Below are 22,386 nucleotides of genomic sequence, written 5' to 3' on the forward strand. Positions count from 1 at the left end.
GGAGACACGGCACGAGAGAGCTGGTCCATAGTATCTCACATTGCTGGACAGCGTGTGACGTCAGTCTTTTACGTAATGTGTAAGACCCGGACTCAAAAGGGCGGGCTTCACGGCTGTCAGAAGGGCCCGGATCGCGACATGGAAACTGCAGCATCAGAAACCAGATAATTCTCCACACCGTCTCCTAAATATGCAGCTACTTGCGAACATCATGGAACGCGTTGGTGGTGCTTACATTGGATTAGAGGGCTACACAGTTATGACCAAATCCACGTAGGACAACAAAGGTGAGGAACAGAGGTGCTCTGCAGATGGAATGCTGGTAAACAACATGGTTGACAAACAATGCCCGTTTTCCACTCCTGAAGAAAGGCTGCCATTAGAAGAGGAGTTGGGTGGAAGGCACAGAATACGTCAATGCAGCACCAACATTTTGTAACGTTTGTAGAATTGAGGGTGAGCGTTGGGATAGCCAGTGAGCGTATGAACAGCAGAGTTCGGAGAGGACTGACTTAATGGGATGTTCAGGTCCCCAACGGGCATGCAAGACAATCCCCTCACTGATTACGGATACACTTCTCCCATTAATGCATTTAAGAGCTATACAAGTTGAACAGCGGAAGAAGGGGACTAGTGCAGGCGGTGAGCAATGGAGGACTCAACATATGCATGGACGCGACTTTGAGACCTCCAGAGGTATGAGACAGCAGCATTGAGGGTAATAAAACATGTTAAACGAAGAAAGAATAGAAATGCCATTGAGGGGAAAGCAGAAAACAAATGAACTAGCCTTTTAACTGCCTGATTGACAGGGTGGGGGGTGGCAGAGCAGACAACCCCCTCCCCCATATTCACAAACTAGGGAAAGAAAGAAGCCAAAAAGCTCGATCGAAGCAAAGGTCAGGAAAGGGAGAGGAATCCCAGACTTCTGAAGGCTATATTAATTCAGGAATTGAAAACAAGTTAGATGAATAACATATTTAAACCCTCCTGAGGGGCAAACAGATATAATCAAAGGTATTCCAGTAACCAAGCATCCCAGATAAATGCAACATACCCTGGAGAAATGAACAGTTTCTTTTGCTGAACCTTTTGAGGAAAATATTATAGGAATCGGTGGAAAAGAATACGTAAAGGTCTCTTTCGCATGCACATCTGGATCCCAGTGGGCAATAAGAGTAAACTTTGAAAAGTTGCTTGGACAGAGACAGCACCTGAAGTAATACAGTGATGATCTGCCCACAAATCAGAAGTATACCAGCTTTTATACATTGGCAACTACACAGAGCATTTGCAAAACAAACAAGAAATAGTTTTTAAAAAGTGAAGAAAAAGCGAAGGTGGAGGGCGAACAAAATGAATATGAATGAATATGAATGATTCTGGACCTATCGGTGTTACACCAAAAGAATTAAGAGTACTGAGAACTCGCTGGGGTGGGAGAAGAGGATGGAAGCGGGCAGGAGAACTACATGCAGAAGCTCCAGTGGTGCTCTGTGGGAGATAGGAACTGTCCACAGGAGCTACAGAGTAATGAGAAGAAGGTGGTTGGATGCTTTTCGAGAAGTGGACGGGTCGTGAATGGAAAATAGCAGGTGATGGAGACAATGTTTGTTATTATAATAAAGATATCTCTGAAAAAGAGTGGGGGTCCTAGGGATAAAGTTTAAGGACTCAAATAGTTGCAATCCCCAGATCCACAAACTATAACAACATGAGCAACTATGAGTCTCGCCTATATGAAAAACTTGACACAGTCGTAAGGGTAAAGCTAGTGTTGTGAGTTCATGTGTACATGTGTGCGTGTACGCATGAGTGTAAGATTCCCATCATCCACCCTAAGTGGTTTGCTTCATCATCTGGGAATTGAGGACTAATTTAGAGAACCATCTTCTACTGAGCAAGTCGTAGATATTGGTCTCTTATTTGTCCCAACGTGGTGGAAGCTAGTTTTGCTAGATGATGATTGGGTGTGATGGTCGCAGTGCTGGTGTGTAGTGATGGTGTATAAGTGCTGGTTAAAAATGTCTAACAAGGTACTAAAACAACTTTATTAGTAGCTACCTTGTTGACAAACTCTAAAAACAGTGCTCTAACAGTTTCAAATATAATAACTGTGTTGAAGAACGGTCAACATGTTTCTGCTAACGGATTTGAATCATCCTAGCTTTCGTCAGGACCTAGAAGCTACTGCGAAAAAACTGTGTAAAATAATAAAGTGATTGATACAACCTGGACCCTGATAGGTGTCCAAGAAACTCCGTGGGCGGTAGTTTATATTCACTGACCTGCATAAATGGAGAGAAAAGATAAAAAGAACACAACATAGCAAAATACCCTTCACATAGTGTAATTCTCAAGATTTTACAAACAGCATCCGGCACAATGTCCGATAAACCAAATACTCTTGGATGTATTAAGACTGTGATAAGTCTAAGAACTCAAATCGAAATTAGACGACTTAAAGGCACTTACCCTATCTGTTATGGGTGTGCGCCTCACCTAACCTGGCTACTGCTCAGGTATAAGGAGGCCCCGCTCTGTAGAGAAAATCAGAGGGTTCAACAATGTTAAAACCTAGTGGTTGGTTAAAATTTAAACGCTTAAGCCCAGCCGCGTTATGTCAAGAAACGCCTAATTGCACCGGGAATCATCCGACCGCTACAACAATGGTCTCTAGAAAGCGCTCGATCTCGGTGACATATTTAAAGATAATGGTTAAGGCCTAAGCAGAAGGCCGACTTGTACCACTAATGTGGTGCGTGTCACGTAGCATCAACTTATAGTAGAATGACAGCTCACCTGTCCGTCGGTACCTCTTGTCAGTACTGAGCTCGTAGGGGAGGCAACCTACGAGGTGTCCAAACACGGCAGAAATAGAGAATGCCGATCTAGGTTGTCATGGCAACTAGGGGAAACCGAGGCTGACGTGCGTGCGCAGATGTTGCGTCATCGCGTTCCGTGTTAGAGCTTGGGAAATGTAGTATGTGACCCGATATTTGTCAGGGGCTGTCGTAGTTAGAAAGCAGGCTCCAAACCACCGCTCGTATAGGATTGAGAGATGATGGATGTTTGTGGATAATGTTATAATAAAGTACCGTATATCACAACAAACAGATTAACTGATAAGAAAAGCGAAACACCTGGTGTCATGATATTAAAAGCATATGGTAGACAAGAAGGCCATTCCTTTGTAGAGCGGAACTTTCCTAAAGAATTCAGCGCCTCCTAGTACATCATTACCATACATATGAAGGGTACTAATAGATGTCTGCTCTTAGAGTGAGGCCCAAGGAATATCATCATTCAGCCCATTGCGATCACTCTGGAGTTTGAAGACCCATTTCTGTTCCTTGTGGAACAGAAAGTTAGTGATGTCTGTTATATGTAATGGAATGAATGGTTGTTCGAGGACTAACCACCTGATGTCTTCTGGTTTATGATTAAGTGAGAGAAAGTGGTTGGACATTTTAGTTGCTTGTTTCTTGCGTCTAATAGTACTCTTGTGCTCGCTTATTCTCACTTTAATTTTTCGGGTGGTCATCCCTACATATTTCAATGAGCAGGGACATGTAATCAGATAGATGACTTTCTCTGAATTACAGTTAGTGTGTTTGTTGAGAATCCAAGGTTTTGAGGTGCCAATGTCAACCGATTTAGTGGGTTCTGTTTGAGGACAAACCGAGCAAGAACCACAAGGATAGTGGCCTTGAACCGGTGGAAGGTGCCAGAGTGTAGATATGGCAGGATCCTTCTTTGCTTTGGGTCGTGTGTGTACCAAATTGTCCCTGAGGTTAGTACCTCTCTTGAACGAGAAAAGTGGAGGGGGGATTTCTTCATTGTTCAAATTGAGAATCCGCCAATGTTTTCGTACCACTTTTTGCACGTCATTTGACAGTGTGCTGAAGGTGTTTACAAATGTAAGTCTCTTAAGTGGTGGTTTGGGTGTAGCTGGCGCAATGAGAGCGTCCCTATTATTGTTAGCTGCTCTTTTTTTGGCTTGTCTGACCAAGTGTCTGGGGTATCTCTTGACCTGCAATTGCTGTGACAGATCGGCTGCATGCTTGTCAAAATTCTCTTTCGTGGAACAGTTTCTGCGTATACGCAGGAACTGACCGACAGGCAAGTTGTTCCTAAGGGACTTAGGATGGTGGCTCTGGAAATTCAACAGAGAATTCTTCGCTTGGGGTTTCTTGTATAGTTCACTCCCCAAAGTCCCTTGTGAGGGATAAATGACGATGTCTAAGAAGGGCAATCTGCATTTGTCGTGTGTAACAGTAAATCTCAAGAAATTGTTTTGTGTGTTTAACCAAGCATGGAAATCAAGTAAGGTGGTCACACTGCCACGCCAAACCACAAGAATATCATCGATATACCTCTTCCATATGACAATTTTGTCACGGAAGGGATTCGTATTGGTCAACACGTTGTTCTGTTCAAACAAATGGACGTAGAGATTTGCTAGGCTGGGAGCAAAAATGCTCCCCATCGATGTGCCTGAGGTTTGGAGGTAGATGGTCTCCTCGTACCTGAAGAAATTTTCTTTCATTGCCAGCCTGGCACATTCCATGATGAAATTAATTGGGGTAATCGTGACCAGATCTTTGGTGTCAAGTAGGCCTGTGATGGCCTCTAATGTTTCATCCTGGGGGATGCAGGTATATAGTGACTCGACATCGAAACTAACCAGTAGGTCTGTTTCGATGTCAAAGGTGGTTTCGGGTAACAGTCTGAGGACATCTTTGGTGTCCTGAAGAAATGTTGGCATTTCCTTGACCAGAGGCCGGAGGAAAAAGTCTACAAAAGTGGACAAGGGTTCCAGGAGAGACCCGATCCCTGAGATGATGGGACGTCCTGGTGGTGGTCTAGTGGCTTTATGTATCTTAGGAAGGACATAAAAGTAGGGCATGACAGGATGTGTCGTGATTAAAAAATCAGACTCATGTTGAGTGATCCACATCACATCCACATCGATGGGGAGCATTTTTGCTCCCAGCCTAGCAAATCTCTACGTCCATTTGTTTGAACAGAACAACGTGTTGACCAATACGAATCCCTTCCGTGACAAAATTGTCATATGGAAGAGGTATATCGATGATATTCTTGTGGTTCGGCGTGGCAGTGTGACCACCTTACTTGATTTCCATGCTTGGTTAAACACACAAAACAATTTCTTGAGATTTACTGTTACACACGACAAATGCAGATTGCCCTTCTTAGACATCGTCATTTATCCCTCACAAGGGACTTTGGGGAGTGAACTATACAAGAAACCCCAAGCGAAGAATTCTCTGTTGAATTTCCAGAGCCACCATCCTAAGTCCCTTAGGAACAACTTGCCTGTCGGTCAGTTCCTGCGTATACGCAGAAACTGTTCCACGAAAGAGAATTTTGACAAGCATGCAGCCGATCTGTCACAGCAATTGCAGGTCAAGAGATACCCCAGACACTTGGTCAGACAAGCCAAAAAAAGAGCAGCTAACAATAATAGGGACGCTCTCATTGCGCCAGCTACACCCAAACCACCACTTAAGAGACTTACATTTGTAAACACCTTCAGCACACTGTCAAATGACGTGCAAAAAGTGGTACGAAAACATTGGCGGATTCTCAATTTGAACAATGAAGAAATCCCCCCTCCACTTTTCTCGTTCAAGAGAGGTACTGACCTCAGGGACAATTTGGTACACACACGACCCAAAGCAAAGAAGGATCCTGCCATATCTACACTCTGGCACCTTCCACCGGTTCAAGGCCACTATCCTTGTGGTTCTTGCTCGGTTTGTCCTCAAACAGAACCCACTAAATCGGTTGACATTGGCACCTCAAAACCTTGGATTCTCAACAAACACACTAACTGTAATTCAGAGAAAGTCATCTATCTGATTACATGTCCCTGCTCATTGAAATATGTAGGGATGACCACCCGAAAAATTAAAGTGAGAATAAGCGAGCACAAGAGTACTATTAGACGCAAGAAACAAGCAACTAAAATGTCCAACCACTTTCTCTCACTTAATCATAAACCAGAAGACATCAGGTGGTTAGTCCTCGAACAACCATTCATTCCATTACATATAACAGACATCACTAACTTTCTGTTCCACAAGGAACAGAAATGGGTCTTCAAACTCCAGAGTGATCGCAATGGGCTGAATGATGATATTCCTTGGGCCTCACTCTAAGAGCAGACATCTATTAGTACCCTTCATATGTATGGTAATGATGTACTAGGAGGCGCTGAATTCTTTAGGAAAGTTCCGCTCTACAAAGGAATGGCCTTCTTGTCTACCATATGCTTTTAATATCATGACACCAGGTGTTTCGCTTTTCTTATCAGTTAATCTGTTTGTTGTGATATACGGTACTTTATTATAACATTATCCACAAACATCCATCATCTCTCAATCCTATACGAGCGGTGGTTTGGAGCCTGCTTTCTAACTACGACAGCCCCTGACAAATATCGGGTCACATACTACATTTCCCAGGCTCTAACACGGAACGCGATGACGCAACATCTGCGCACGCACGTCAGCCTCGGTTTCCCCTAGTTGCCATGACAACCTAGATCGGCATTCTCTATTTCTGCCGTGTTTGGACACCTCGTAGGTTGCCTCCCCTACGAGCTCAGTACTGACAAGAGGTACCGACGGACAGGTGAGCTGTCATTCTACTATAAGTTGATGCTACGTGACACGCACCACATTAGTGGTACAAGTCGGCCTTCTGCTTAGGCCTTAACCATTATCTTTAAATATGTCACCGAGATCGAGCGCTTTCTAGAGACCATTGTTGTAGCGGTCGGATGATTCCCGGTGCAATTAGGCGTTTCTTGACATAACGCGGCTGGGCTTAAGCGTTTAAATTTTAACCAACCACTAGGTTTTAACATTGTTGAACCCTCTGATTTTCTCTACAGAGCGGGGCCTCCTTATACCTGAGCAGTAGCCAGGTGAGGTGAGGCGCACACCCATAACAGATAGGGTAAGTGCCTTTAAGTCGTCTAATTTCGATTTGAGTTCTTAGACTTATCACAGTCTTAATACATCCAAGAGTATTTGGTTTATCGGACATTGTGCCGGATGCTGTTTGTAAAATCTTGAGAATTACACTATGTGAAGGGTATTTTGCTATGTTGTGTTCTTTTTATCTTTTCTCTCCATTTATGCAGGTCAGTGAATATAAACTACCGCCCACGGAGTTTCTTGGACACCTATCAGGGTCCAGGTTGTATCAATCACTTTATTATTTTACACAGTTTTTTCGCAGTAGCTTCTAGGTCCTGACGAAAGCTAGGATGATTCAAATCCGTTAGCAGAAACATGTTGACCGTTCTTCAACACAGTTATTATATTTGAAACTGTTAGAGCACTGTTTTTAGAGTTTGTCAACAAGGTAGCTACTAATAAAGTTGTTTTAGTACCTTGTTAGACATTTTTAACCAGCACTTATACACCATCACTACACACCAGCACTGCGACCATCACACCCAATCATCATCTAGCAAAACTAGCTTCCACCACGTTGGGACAAATAAGAGACCAATATCTACGACTTGCTCAGTAGAAGATGGTTCTCTAAATTAGTCCTCAATTCCCAGATGATGAAGCAAACCACTTTGGGTGGATGATGGGAATCTTACACTCATGCGTACACGCACACATGTACACATGAACTCACAACACTAGCTTTACCCTTACGACTGTGTCAAGTTTTTGATATAGGCGAGACTCATAGTTGCTCATGTTGTTATAGACAATGTTTGTTAAACATTTTTAGCTCTCCAGACTTCAAAGAAGAGGAGCATATTCAATTAACTAAAACGCTACTGGTGTCAGGATCAGCTGTAGCAGGAATAACTATTTCTCCGACTCAAAACATAATTCTGGGCCCGTCTGGTAGTGAAACTAGTATTCTGACTGTATGGCCCTAGCATCGCGTTCATCTAGTGCGTGCACACCGAGGCCAAGGTAATGAACGGTCCAGAACCTGTTCCGACACCCAGAAAGAGGCACTGAGCCGGTTCTCAATGTGGGCACTGGACTCCTGCCCATGCCCTGGGTGCATCACAAAGCATAGCATACGTTTTTGACCAATTAGTGCCCACCGGATGGTATTTAAAACTACTGAAAGAAATAGCATTGGCTTTCAATGTATGTAGAACAAGGATTTATCAAATGAAACCGACCTGGAAAATAAATTGTAGAGAAAGATAAAAATACAGCGCAGGGCGATACAAAACTCAAGTAGAGATGTGCAGTACATTAAGCAAAGAACTTCCGCCTCAATACATCTGGGCGGAAAATATTTGTTTTTCTGTTAATGATACAGTCCTGGATTACCCCAGGCGTAAGCCCTTATTCTATGCCTTAACCCCTCCCCTGCTTGCCACTGCTTTCTACAGGCTCTTAAAACCCTTCAAACCTCCCACTCACCAGGGCTTTTAGAAGACTCTGTTATTTGTTAGTGCCCCTCTTGTTGTAAAATACGCCTCTCCCTTTGGGATTAGGTTGGAGCTATACAAATGCTGTTAATACACACACACAGAGGAACCTTTATGTACATGATCCGGATGTTGTATCCTGTGTACGGTAATTTAAAATGCGGTTTTGTTTTATCTTTCTTTTTCATTTATTTGGTTTTGAAATAAATTCTTTGTGCTGCACCACAAGGTATTTGTTATTGCGTCTCTCCTGCTGCATACATGCCAGGCAGTCTTGTTTCTGTTGGCAGCCATTCGGAGTTTGCTGCCAGACGAGTTGAGTTGCGGACCAGTGAACTCCAATAACTACTTCAATAAACTACAAACATAATGCAGCTCGAATTTGGCTGTGTTTATCTTCGTTCACACATGCTTCAAGACACCAGCAAAGAGTGACTGGAGTGTGGAAAGCATACCATGACGTCACTACACTGTGTCACACATAAGGAATGGATATGTGAAACATGCAGTGTGGGGAGCATGGAGCCATTTTGTTTTTAGGTCTCGCCTAGGAGGCGAGGTTTCTTTGAGACATGCTGTATTCAGGATATGATATAAAGTACAGTGGTTCTGTCGGGTATGACCAAGCAATTGCTTTGTTTTACGATTGAATCAAAAGAAGCTAGATACACCAATCAACAAAAAATTAATCGTAAAGGAAATTATATTTAAAAGGACCACATGAAAAAATAAGCAATGACAATGCACAAATCACGATGAAATCAGATTTGCTGGGTGGCAGAGTATTCTTTATATATAAATTGCATAATTTATATTGACACCCATATAATTCTTTTTAGCGAAGCAAGGCTACCAAAGTTGTTAACATTAAAGTGAATTCGTGAATCAATGACATAGTGACATAAGTGACACAGTTAGTGCATAATATATACAAAGTGAATACAAAAATTCTATATACAAAATAAAAACGGGCCAGTATTAGAGAGAGACACAATGACACAGTTTCCAAGGATAACTCAGTTCTATATGAAACCGGGTCTTGAACTGGTCCTAGGTACTGTCGACGTTTCAACCCTATATATGCGATCTTAAATCGTCATGCGGGTCTTCATCAGGACTTAAAAGTGACAATGGCGTTCGAACGCGGCTTTCCCACATTAACGAAAGGTGGCCGAGTGGCGGGATTCAACACCACTTTGAAGCAATTTGTTGCGATTACCGAAAACGCGGTTAGATTTTTTTAACGACTTCTGCTCCAAATTGGATTTGACGGCTACTACATAACCAACAAAGCCTCGTAGCAAAAAGTCGATTTTTGAGAAATTCCATTGGATGAGTGATTCGGCTCTGTGTGAATATTAGGCCATCCTAGACTAACGGCTAGGTTGCCATTGTCACTTTTAAGTCCTGATGAAGACCCGCATGACTATTTAAGATCGCATATATAGGGTTGAAACGTCGACAGTACCTAGGACCAGTTCAAGACCCGGTTTTATATAGAACTGAGTTATCCTTGGAAACTGTGTCATTGTGTCTCTCTCCAATACTGGCCCGTTTTTATTTTGTATATAGAATTTTTGTATTCACTTTGTATATATTATGCACTAACTGTGTCACTTATGTCACTATGTCACTGATTCACAAATTCACTTTAATGTTTACAACTTTGGTAGCCTTGCTTCGCTAAAAAGAATTATATGGGTGTCAATATAAATGATGCAATTTACATATAAAGAATACTCTGCCACCCAGCAAATCTGATTTCATCGTGATTTGTGCATTGTCATTGCTTATTTTTTCATGTGGTCCTTTTAAATATAATTTCCTTTACGATTAATTTTTTGTTGATTGGTGTATCTAGCTTCTTTTGATTCAATCGTAAAACAAAGCAATTGCTTGGTCATACCCGACAGAACCACTGTACTTTATATCATTTAAACCCAGGTTCTGAGGGACACAGGGTCACCCCATTGTTTATGAAAAATGTATTCAGGATATGGGCATGAAGCTCCGCCCACTTTCCGCCCATCTTTTTAATAGGCTCCTGTCACTGTCCTTTGTAAATGGTAGCTTTTTATTGGTCAATAGGCTTAGTACTCCCTCCTCAGTACTGCCTTTTCTCCTAATGTAACCTCACATGAGGACAACCCTTGTTACATGTGCTGTTACTCAGTATGTTTTAATTACAGCCTTTGCGCACTATTTTCTTACATGGCTTTCTCCTGCCAGCTGTTGCAGGCAGGACATGCTCTACCGCAATGCTTTTTTTTTTTTTTTTTTTAAATGTACCCAGCGCGGCACGCCTTGGCAAACATAATGGGGGCAGGGCCTTTCTTTTCTTATGTGCAGCGCCGAAAGCGACTGCATGCCTTTTTTTTTCCTGTTTATTTACTTTTGTTAAAATGGCAGCAACCAGGCTTAAGCTGTCTTAAGCTAAAGCGCGGGTGTCACAATTGCTTCAAAAGTGAAGAAATAGAAAACAAATGCACACTTTTTTCCTATTTCTTCACTTTTGAAGCAAATCGCCCCACCAGCGCATTAGCTTAGGATGTTTACAGCTAAATCACAGGTGCCGCCATTATAACAAAAGTAAATAAATAGAAAAAAAACGATGATTGTCATTTTTTCTTATTAGTTTACTTTTGTTAAAATGGCGGCACTTCGCGCTTTAGCTTCAAACATCTTAAGCTAAAGCGCGGGTGCCGCCATTGCTTCAAAAGTAAAGAAATAGAAAAAAAAAGTTTTTTATATTTCTTTACTTTTGAAGCAATGTGCTTTAGCTTAAGATGTTCGAAGGTAAAGCACGAGTGCCGCGATTGATTTCTAATGCAATAGCTCTCGCATTACTGAAACTTTGAGCTATTGGCATTGCATTATTATTAGCAATGCCAATAGCTCAAACTTTCACGAATGCGAAACCTATTGCATTGCAAATGTTTGTGGTGTATAAGCAATTGCCGCACAGAGACGCAGTGTATACCTGGGAAGAAATAGGAACCTGGTAATACTTGACTCTAAAGAAGATGGCTGTGCACAACAAATGCAGAACATAAGGTACTGTGGAAAGGAAAGTAACAGAAACAGTTTGCCAGTAAAAAATAAAAACCGGTTCGGATTTTATAGAATAGAAAAAGTTTGGTCCTGTCAAAAGATAAAGACAATAAGGTATAGCTTTTAGTAATAGCATACAGGAAACACTCTATTTGTCATAGTGTCGTGACAAACCGGTACAGAAATAGAAGCGCTGCTACTGTGTTTGAGAATTATTTAGTGGCTATCGATACAAACAAACGTGAACCAGAGAGAAAGCTTGCTTTGCTGTTCAGCTGCTAGGACACAGAAGCCCAAAAGGTCTTAGACCACTTACATGAAAGGATTCCCCAGGGAAGATTTCAGAAGGTGAGATGAATTTGTTGAAGTGGTAAAGCTGTTGAAGAAACGTTTTACAGATGAGCCAAGTAATGACATTGGGAGAGACAATATTTATTCAAGATAGCATTTGAGTACTGCAACACCAGACGAGTATGTGCCGCTGCTACATATATGTTTGAAAGCATGAGATATTGAGAACAGCGTGGATCAATATACAACGCTTATCTAAGAAAAGAGGGGCCCCTTCTATACCAAAGGAGTAGGGCACTGTGAAGTAAATGAAAAAGGTATCCTTTGGACCGGGTAATTAAATGCAAACGAAAGTTGTTCCACAAGTAACCTCATTCAGACCCTATAATCACATTCATTCGGGAATACATATAATCAGAGAATACACAATACAAGATTATAAACTTATATAAGTCTGACTTCACAGGTTAATTTATTGGTTGTTCAACATATAATAAAAACAAAGAAGTTATTTCATACACACAATAATTCAACATAAGTACCCTATAGTTTTAAATAAAAACAAAAGACCTAAGTTCATAAAAATACAAATTCACAGTCACTAAAAACCATAAAAAATGAGAGTCAATAATACAGACAAATACAATATGTTATAAGGAATATTACACATCCGTGATAACAATATATAGGACGTAGAACCAGGTACTTTCGTGCTTAGTACTCGTTAACTGTCGCCCATGTAAACAGATTTGTGTAGAAGGATAGGCGTCGACGCGTTTCGATGGCTAAATTATATCTCCATCTTTTTCAAGACCAAACTCTTGACTCTCATGTAATGATTAAAAAGAACGAGGGACTTGCACAATAGCTAAGTCTGTACCTCTTCTAATTTAGGCAGGCTACCATCCATACATTAGGCCAGTAGTTTTCAGTTTTCTTAAAGGAAAGATTCCTGTAAGTAGTCTGAGTAGCCCTATGGTTATTCTTCCATTTCTTTGTGCTTTTATTCCCTTTTTTCCTTTTTTTATAGAATATCCTTGTTTATAAAATGTCACTGTTATGGTCCAATTTAATTATAAGAAACCATATACTATATATAGAACGATCTTAAAATGGAACACTCGCGATTTCAAATCTGCACCTCCTACGTGTTTCTTGGCTATCTTGCCAGCGTGTTTATTTGGTTTCTTTATAGGGATATCGCTGCGTGGTTTCCCTCTTATAATTAGGGTTTTCCTCGATAAACCCCCCTGTTTGGTCGGCAAGGAAAGAATCACACGGGGATTTATCGAGGAAAACCCTAATTATAAGAGGGAAACCACACAGCGATATCCCTATAAAGAAACCAAATAAACACGATGGCAAGATAGCCAAGAAACACGTAGGAGGTGCAGATTTGAAATCGCGAGTGTTTCATTTTAAGATCGTTCTATATACCGTATATGGTTTCTTATAATTCAATTGGACCATAACAGTGACATTTTATAAACAAGGATATTATATTAAAAACAAAAGGGAAAAAAGGGAATAAAAGCCCAAAGAAATGGAAGAATAACCATAGGGCTACTCAGACTACTTACAAGAGTCTTTCCTTTAAGAAAACTGAAAACTACTGGCCTAATGTATGGATGGTAGCCTGCCTAAATTAGAAGAGGTACAGACCTAGGTATTGTGTTCAAGTCCCTCGTTCTTTTTAATCATTACATGAGAGTCAAGAGTTTGGTCTTGAAAAAGATGGAGATATAATTTAGCCATCGAAACGCGTCGACGCCTATCCTTCTACACAAATCTGTTTACATGGGCGACAGTTAACGAGTACTAAGCACGAAAGTACCTGGTTCTACGTCCTATATATTGTTATCACGGATGTGTAATATTCCTTATGACATATTGTATTTGTCTGTATTAGTGACTCATTTTTTATGGTTTTTAGTGACTGTGAATTTGTATTTTTATGAACTTAGGTCTTTTGTTTTTATTTAAAACTATAGGGTACTTATGTTGAATTATTGTGTGTATGAAATAACTTTTGTTTTTATTATATGTTGAACAACCAATAAATTAACCTGTGAAGTTAGACTTTTATAAGTTTATAATCTTGTATTGTGAATTCTCGGATTATATGTATTCCAATCTTCCTCGGCATGGGCGAATGAATGTGATTATAGGGTCTGAATCAGGTTACTTGTGGAAGAACTTTCGTTTGCATTTAATTACCCGGTCCAAAGGATACCTTTTTCATTTACTTCAATATATAACGCACCACACTGATGAACTGGTATTAAGATAAAAGTGCACTAAAGTGTGTGGGGTGGGTGGAATGCCTATAGAGGAAATATATGTGAACCCCCACGTGATACTTCAGACTCTGAACTAAGTGACCACGACTAGACGAACTATCGCTTGCTTGCAGAATGGGGTGGACACTATTATGCGATACCGAAGGGGCACCAGTATTTTTTGAGAATGCCCTGAAAGCTTCGTTGCACTCTCGATGGGTTGGTATACTGCTGAACTTGATGCCAATGTATGTTGCTTTATGTTTGAAAAAACTCAATAAAAATATTTACAAAAAAAAAAAAAGTGCACTAAAGTGTATTCTGTTGTACAAATCCACTGCTTAAGGAAACTATCAAAATTGTTAAGAGGATCCAAGGTCAGCAGTAGATGTGTTTGGCCTTGCTGAAGTCAATGAACAGAAGGCACTTACTGTGCGAGTGCTATAACCAAAGCTGTGCGTGAAATGGGAATTGATGAAAAGAACAAGGAAGAGTTTTGCTTAATAAGGCATCTTGCTTCAGGTGCGATTCTAGGAGTCAGATGGGTAATAATCCCAATTACACTGCTGTAGGAAAGATGTAACAGATGCCAGAAGGTTGGCCATTGTATCAGAGTATATTGCGCAAGTGCAGGACCAATCAGGGTTAGTAAGATTAATGCAGAGGAAAGCAGTGTGGAAGAGGAGATTTCTCATTTAATATTACCAGTGGAATTAGAGCATGAAACAACTGTCCTTGCTACTAAAAATGGGAAATAAGGGCCGATTCAGGTGAACCAGTTACCATGCTTTCAGATTCAAGCTTCAATAAATGTTGGGTTTAAGACAGTAGTAAATCATCTGACACTAGAGCAGTGGCCTATGGTGAATACAAGATTATTACAGCTGGATTTTTTTCCCAAACTACAATACAATTCAAAGATCGTAAGATTTCCGCCAAAGTGCATGTTGTAGAAATCAGCAGAGATATTTTGGGGTGGAGGGATTAGGGATAACTGAAGCCTGGTACTGACACCCCCGTCATGTTAGCAGAAGACGATTCTGATAATCTGAACGGAATCTCGCACAAATATAGTAAGTATTCTCTTATGAAATTGGCAGGGTGAAAGGCTTGAAACAAAAAATGATCTTAAAGTGGGATGTTCTACCCAGTGCCCATAAACTGAGGGAAGTACCACCCAGTAATAGGAGAAATGTAAAGCACACCTAGATAAACATACGCAACAGGGCATCACTGAGCCTGTATATGTCTCGGAATGGGTTTCTATATCAGCTAAACAATATTGTAAAAAGCAGTCATACGTTTGTGTGTGGATCTCTAGTCCCTAAATAAGAACATGTTCATATTCTGCCACCCATTACTGAAAATAGACGAGATGTAGGGATTGATCGAGGCGGCAAACTTTTTTACTACAATGGACTTGTAGGCAGTTTATGGTCAATTGTCTCTGGAAACGGAGTCGCACATATTTACCACCTTCAGCATACCATATGGTGCATACCAGTATTTATGATTACCTTTCAGCCTTGCCCCTGAGGGCAGAGTTTTCCAAGATCTGATAAGGCTCTCAGGCCTTTCAAGACATCATATTGAAATTTGCAGTGAGACATCAAAAACACTGCATGTATTGGATGAGCATGGAACGACAGCAAGTAAAGACACATTTAAGTTACTAACAGGTTCTGCCGATTATCTTGGGCATCGGATCATCACGGAAGCTATAAAACCGAAAGAGGGTTGGAAAAAGACCATTAAGTAGGCATCTGCTTTAATAGACTAGTTACAATTGAAATCATTTATTGGCCTAAGTGAATGCTATTCACTATTTCTGGAAAGATAAATTGTATTTATAGAACCTTTAAGACAGGTTGAAATTGTCTGGTCTGAAAAAGGGTAGACGGTTTTTGAAAAAGTCAAAACGTTGTTGACAAATGTTCCTGCACTGTAAACATATGTAGCCTGTTATGACTGATAGCTGTGGTTCCCAGTGCCATAGACATTGAGGCAGTGTTCTGTCAACATGTTGGTGAGAAAGAAACCCCATCAAGAACTCTAAAATGGGTGCATATAGCACCACAGTACGTGGGGTTTTAATAGGGTGATGGAGTATCCAGAAATGTAGAACTTGTGTGGGGACCATGTCACCCTATGTGCACATCACGAGTCAGGCAATTATTTTGGGGGGGTAAAAGTACATAGGTAATGCTTCTCCTAGATCTAATCGTACATTGTCCAGAATGCAAGTGTTCAATTCTGATGTGCAGCATTTACCGGTGGAGCAACCATACATGTTTATTGCCTCTCCAGGCAGCCTATGTACGAGCATGAGGGTGAATACAGAGTTGAACAGTGTGTGGTAGCAGTGCAGCACGTTGTTAAATGTTATAATTGAATCATGAAAGAGAATGAATAGATTGAGGGACAGAAAAGTGATGTCCTTAAGACTGATTGTAAGAATGCTAATGATGGGTGGCCTGATTTGAAGCATCTTGCAAGCCAACTAAATATTTGAAGACAAATCTCATCCAAATTATATGATGAGTCTGGTTTGTTGTTAAAAGATAAGCTCAAACTACCAACCTGTGTGTGACAGTGATTTTTTTGGCACATAGGGAGCTTTTAGGGTGTACGGCCACTAAGAAGATTTTGCTAACACTATCCTGATGGCCATGGGTGGACAGACAGTTGGAAACGTTTGTCAACAACTGCAAAGAGTGCTTAAGTTTCAAGATATGTTGGAAGTTGAAGGATACCCCTTTGTTACCAGCCTTTGGGAGAAGGTAGATTTAGATTTTGCAAGACGTCTAACCATGCCTAACGACAAACAATATTTGATGGTACTTCTTGAATAGTTTTATAAACGGGTACATTACACTTACCCATGTTCGGCAAACCATGAGATTGCTAGAGAATTTTTATCCAGGGTGTTTGTAATTGAAGAATGACCTAAGAGTTAGTCTCAAATAATGGTGTACAACTGACTTCGTAAAGATGGAGTTGTTTCTCAGAGAGAATAGAGTCAGGCATTATACAGTCTCCTTATATAGCCCATAAGGTAATATTTGTGTGGTGCAAGCTAACCGATTATTGAAAGAAAGTATACAGTCGTCAGTAACCTGTCATCAAGAGGTTTTAATATTTGTTAGATTACGGGGTATTGGGCTCTGTACAGGTCTTCTCTCTCTGATGAGGGACACTCAGTTTTTGTCGGTAAGGGGTAATGCTAGGACCCTGTTGACATCCACGTGGCTGAGGAGTCATACTCATGTAAAAGAAGCAAATGTCTTGAAGAATGTAAGAAAAATAGTTCTGGATTACCATAGTAAAACGAAGACCTACCATAATGAACGATTCAGGGCCAATATGACCAATGTTTGTGCAGGTTCAAGGATGTGGAGGCGGGGAATGAGTGCCAAAAGGCACAAACATGAAATCCGAATTAAAGGACCATATTTTGGTGCGTAAATTAATTTGCAAATCTGTAAAGTTACAAGGTGTGAAATGGTTACCAGTACATCTGGTGGTGCTTTCTGATAATTCAAGAAATGTTGTAGAACACCAGTTGTGTACCGCTGTGAGCAAGATCTTTTATTTTCTCCTGATTTTATTTTTTTACTCATACATGGATTCTGGGTAGCCAAGAAACAGTGAAAGTATAGTGGTCACAGCGCAGTGTGGGATCTTCGGTTTCTTACCAGGAAGAAGGGTGTAGAACCCCTTACTCTCAGGAGCAGCGGATAACCTAGGTAATTATGAAGGAGTAAGTGTGACCTGGTCCACAGAGCACCACTGGGAATAATACAGGCGAGTGTTGTATACACTAGGAGTAGTCAGATTTTTAAGTGTCCCCAGTTCTTGCAAGATTATGGAATGTGTGTTAATCTTTTATTGCCTTTAGTAATTGATTTCTATAATATTAGTGCTGCTGATTATGCAGCTAAGAAAAAGAAAAAACGTCCCCCAATTTTAACAGCAACATCGTGAGACACCAGAATTGGTCAATTCTGTGAGAAGATTGCTTAAAAGCCCTGACCCCGTCACCTGCCCAACACTTCGGATCCCTACTCATGGAACAACTGGGCAACTGATACATTGTCTGAACAGGCCAACACAAAAATCTCAAAGCAAGCATCCAAAGAGCCCGAAACCAGTCTGCCAGACTGGACCTCAGAAAACCTGAAGCTGACCAAAATCCTGAAAAATAATGTATTCGCTTTGAGTGCAGTGTAGAATAAAATCCACCTCTTTCTTTGCCCATGCTCAATGCATTCGGGAGCAAATGCCCAGGACAATGCAGAGGGTGGTTCTTCACGAAGGAAAGACCGCCAACCGACCAACGCATGGTTAAACGACCACCAAAATTCAAACAGCACAAACTTTAAGGCAGGTGTTTTGAGAAGCATGGCTACAGTCCCTGGAGGCCCGCAGGCAATCTTGGAGCATCCAGACCAACTACCTGTTCCTCAGGAGATGTGGGAAAACCAACTAGCATTGCAATCCTTTGCTGCTAAACTAAGCTGCTGAGTAGCGATGGACATCGGCCATATTGTACTCTGGTGAGAGACTAACTGCGCCTGGCATGCAAACTTAGCTTTGCATTCTCAATACCAACTACCACAGTTGATTTTGGACTATGAAATCAGACCCAGAGGACATCTACTTCACCAGCAGTCTTCAGTGGCTGCTTACGCTCTTCTGAGCAACTACATATGTATGCAATGGTTCCGGAGCCCGCACACCGGTCATCCTACCTGCATAAGTACAAGCTACATATGCATTTGTACAAAGTAATCTTAAGAGGGCACAAAGTAAAAAAAATATTCAGAGCAACTGCAATAGGTAAGTAGCTCATTAATCTACCAATGAAACCAGAGCCAACGCTACAATTTAGGTAACTGCGTCTCTCACAACATTGAAGAAATACGTAAAATGATGCTTTAACTATGCAATTCTGACAGAGGCTTCGAAGCTTGTATATAACCAGCTGCCCTATTAACCAAATCAATGTTTTTTACACTGCCAAATAAGTGAATCGTATAACACAAATTGACATTCTGCAGAGAAAGGCTGCAGTATCTTGCTGCAGGTATATCGCCTCATTTAGCTTTTAACTTGCTTACAGTGGATGTCTACATCATCTGAACAGTGGCATCCTCCCAGCAGCCCTAGAAATGGTGCCCAGTATCGAGGACCTTTACCATAAATGCTCTTCCCTGTAGAGTCTGGAAGCCGCAGCCATTTTGAAACCCCACACAGTGTACCTTTTTGGCAGAAGCAGTAGGTAGCAGCATACCAGTAAAAGAGGAACAGGAAGGCTCAGGTCTGAGCTTCATTTGGAATTAGGTTGTTAATGTACATAGCCTAATCAGTAGGGAAGGTACACAAAGTGCTATTGCTTCCCACGTGTAACCTATGGCTAAACAAACCCCCGGAGAGACGAAATAAGAACTTGTATTTAAATTAAACTTTGAATCACTTCACAAGACCAGTTAAATATCGTCTGATGATTCAGCCGTCACTCACTGTACTAGGCCCTGTCGTGAGGGTGGAAACAAAGCACTTCCCCCCAAAATATGCCAAGAGCTGGGTTCCTGCTTCCCCTTGGTTGAGCTAAACCCACAGCTCACAGGGGTCTGAGAGGAGGGGGCTCCAACCTCTTTAGACATTCTTCACGAGAAAAGCTCTAATTAAAGGAAGCTGTCAAGTGAGGCTTACATACACAATCCACCAACCACTGGGTCGAACAGTAAAATCGCTAAAACCAGGAGCCACTGGACAACTGCAACAGCCACATACCAAAAAATGCTGTATTTATGTTCGCTGTTATTCACCTAGCGGTCCACCTTCCTGCGGAAGTGACTTGCAATCAGGTGGCCCTTTTACATTAGCAGTAGGGAAGTTTCTACCCGCACCAGCAGCTCCGGGATAGATCCGAGTCTTGTCCACTTCCACATATGGGTTGCCGAGTGGCATTCTACACCCTTGACGTGCTCTGTAAAAACGCTGAAGAGTTTGATGTTCTGAATCCTGTACGTTCTTTGCATAAACATCTTATGCAGGATGTGTTTGTCCGTCCGGGGAGAGGCTAGACTGATATCAGCTCAGAAATTCTTAGTTTGTATTCTGCAAAATAATCAGCGTTAAAAAAAAAAAAAAGTCTGGAGCTAAAGTACCTGTTTTTACAGTGTTAATACAGAGAAGCTGCGGCATCTGTCGCCATCTAGTGGTATGGCCACATAAGCGGCTTCAATATTAACAAATACGGCAGACTGACTTTCAAGGCATGAAAAAATTGACTTACAGTAGATTGTGGGGTCCTGGAAAGAGCAGGGCCTGGGGTATAATGAGCCCTCTTCTGAGCAATATCGCCCTTCTTAATTCTTGGGGCAAATCAATTCAAGGGCGTCGCATAGAGCAGGCTCTACAGCTTCGATTCCCGCCGCATGTGGCCTGGAAAGGCTTTATTATTCTATTATGCGAGTTTTGAAACACCAACAGGCCCGGCACTAGCAGGGGCGCAGGGTGAGCCAGGCCCACCCGAACATGACCTTTGGCCCTCCCAGTCACGGAAGAAGAGGCCACGGAGAAGGCACCTGGTCGGAAACGCCGAAATGTGTGTTTTTCACTGTCTTTAAAACTGAAATTGAATGGTAGGGGTGGGCGAGCAAAAACTTAACAGGGAGAGTCGAGGTAGGGCTCTGGCTTGACTCTTAGAGCCCATGCACAAGCAGAACACTGCAAATATTTGCTATGTAAAACATACAACAAACATCAAATAAGATACGATACACAATATAGTGATGCACTAAGAAATACTTATCAACACCGCATCCTGCAAAGATGGGGATCCAGGCAGCCCCCTACCCTTGCCCAATGGTGTAGAGACATGGACACCGCAATGGTTGTTGAAAAAACGGTGTACATACATAGAGGCTGCCCCAAAAAGTGGACCCAGGTGTGGGGAGGTTGGAATGCGTACAGAGGGAATATATGTGACCCCCCCGCGTGAGACCTCAGAGTCAGAATTGAGTGATTGAGATCCTATGGTTGATCAATAAGTAGATTGAGAACTGCTATGCTACTACATGATATAGCTGGAGGTCCATATGGTGCCTTGCATCACTATTATGTCAATTTATTGTGAAAGTGCTCGTTGTATGCTTATGCACAATCCAAGGGTAATCATGCTGATTTATTCAACGCCAATGTACGTTGTTTTGTGTTTGAATTTATCAATAAAAATATATTTTTTTTTTAAAACACCGCATCCTGGGTAGATTGAAGGTGGCAGGCAGAAGGTGCATGAAAGCTCGGCTCGTTATGGGCGAGAAGTTCCAACAAGACCGCAAGCTGAGCCAAAGGCAGGCTTCAGGCTCAAATGCAAAAACAACAGTTGATGGACAGAACGCAGAACAATGTCATACATTCGCCCCAGTACAGAGATCTGGGCCTAAATCCATCGTTTTTTTGCTCACCATGCCGTTCCAGTTTGAACCCAGCCATATGCAAATCAGTCTTGACCCTGTGCCTCATGGGTACAGCCCAGCCCAAACTGCCAAGCCAGGTCCTCCCTGGACTGGAAACAAGCATCCTAGGACCGGTTTCGGGGTTTCACCCCTCTTCAGCCAGGATAGATTGATTTCAGTGGCATGGAGAGCACGGGACCCACGTCTGGGCATACCCTTCACATACAACAAACATCACATAAGATACGATACACAATATAACGCTGCACTAAGAAATACTTATCAAAAATGATAGTTTTTAAACATGAGCTTAGAGTCATTCCTGCCCCGTCCTTACACTGGTGAGGGTGCCATTAGTGAACCGACAGGCAAGACAGTTGTCATATGGTATGTGGCCCAGATTACTATAGAGCAACATTAGTCTATTAAATCAAACAATAAAGGTTTTTAGGTCTCGCCTGACCCAGCGCATGCGCTGGTCTGGCCAGACTTATTGAGAGGGCTCCAAAAAGTGCTACCAGGCCAGCCCAGAGCTACAGTGCATGTGCGCGCGCGCTTTACCGCAATTACTTTCACTTTTGCGGCCGCTCGGCCGTTTTGCATAGCCAATAGGTCTCGCTTTTGGGACCTTATAAGTATTTAGTTATGCAACTGTTGCATGGCTAAACACTTATAAGGTCCCAAAGGCGAGACCTATTGGCTATGCCAATGCTTGTTATATAGTTGCTTTTCTGACTCCTGTATTGGAATGCTTTCATGCGCAAACATGAAGAAAAACTACTTTTGGTGAAATAAAATATTTGCCCAAGCTCACACAACTTAAGCGGGGATGCCACAATTTATCCAGGTTTTA

At 41.7% G+C, this 22,386-nt stretch overlaps 1 protein-coding gene across 3 annotated transcripts in view; it reads right to left on the reverse strand.

Moving 5' to 3' along the window:
- The window catches only part of ELMO2 (engulfment and cell motility 2), a 417,013-nt gene that overhangs the window by 327,422 nt on the left and 67,205 nt on the right, over window positions 1-22,386 (reverse strand). Inside the window, exon 2 of one of the 3 annotated variants that reach the window (XM_085619394.1) lies at window positions 11,814-11,873. The exons of the other annotated variants lie outside the window; for them this stretch is intronic. The gene's annotated coding sequence lies outside the window, so the exon portion shown is untranslated. The remainder of the gene's footprint in view (window positions 1-11,813; window positions 11,874-22,386) is intronic. 3 annotated transcript variants of the gene reach the window in all.

The sequence above is a fragment of the Triturus cristatus genome, chromosome 7 (assembly GCF_964204655.1).
Source record: "Triturus cristatus chromosome 7, aTriCri1.1, whole genome shotgun sequence".
In the NCBI taxonomy this organism is placed as follows: domain Eukaryota; kingdom Metazoa; phylum Chordata; class Amphibia; order Caudata; family Salamandridae; genus Triturus; species Triturus cristatus.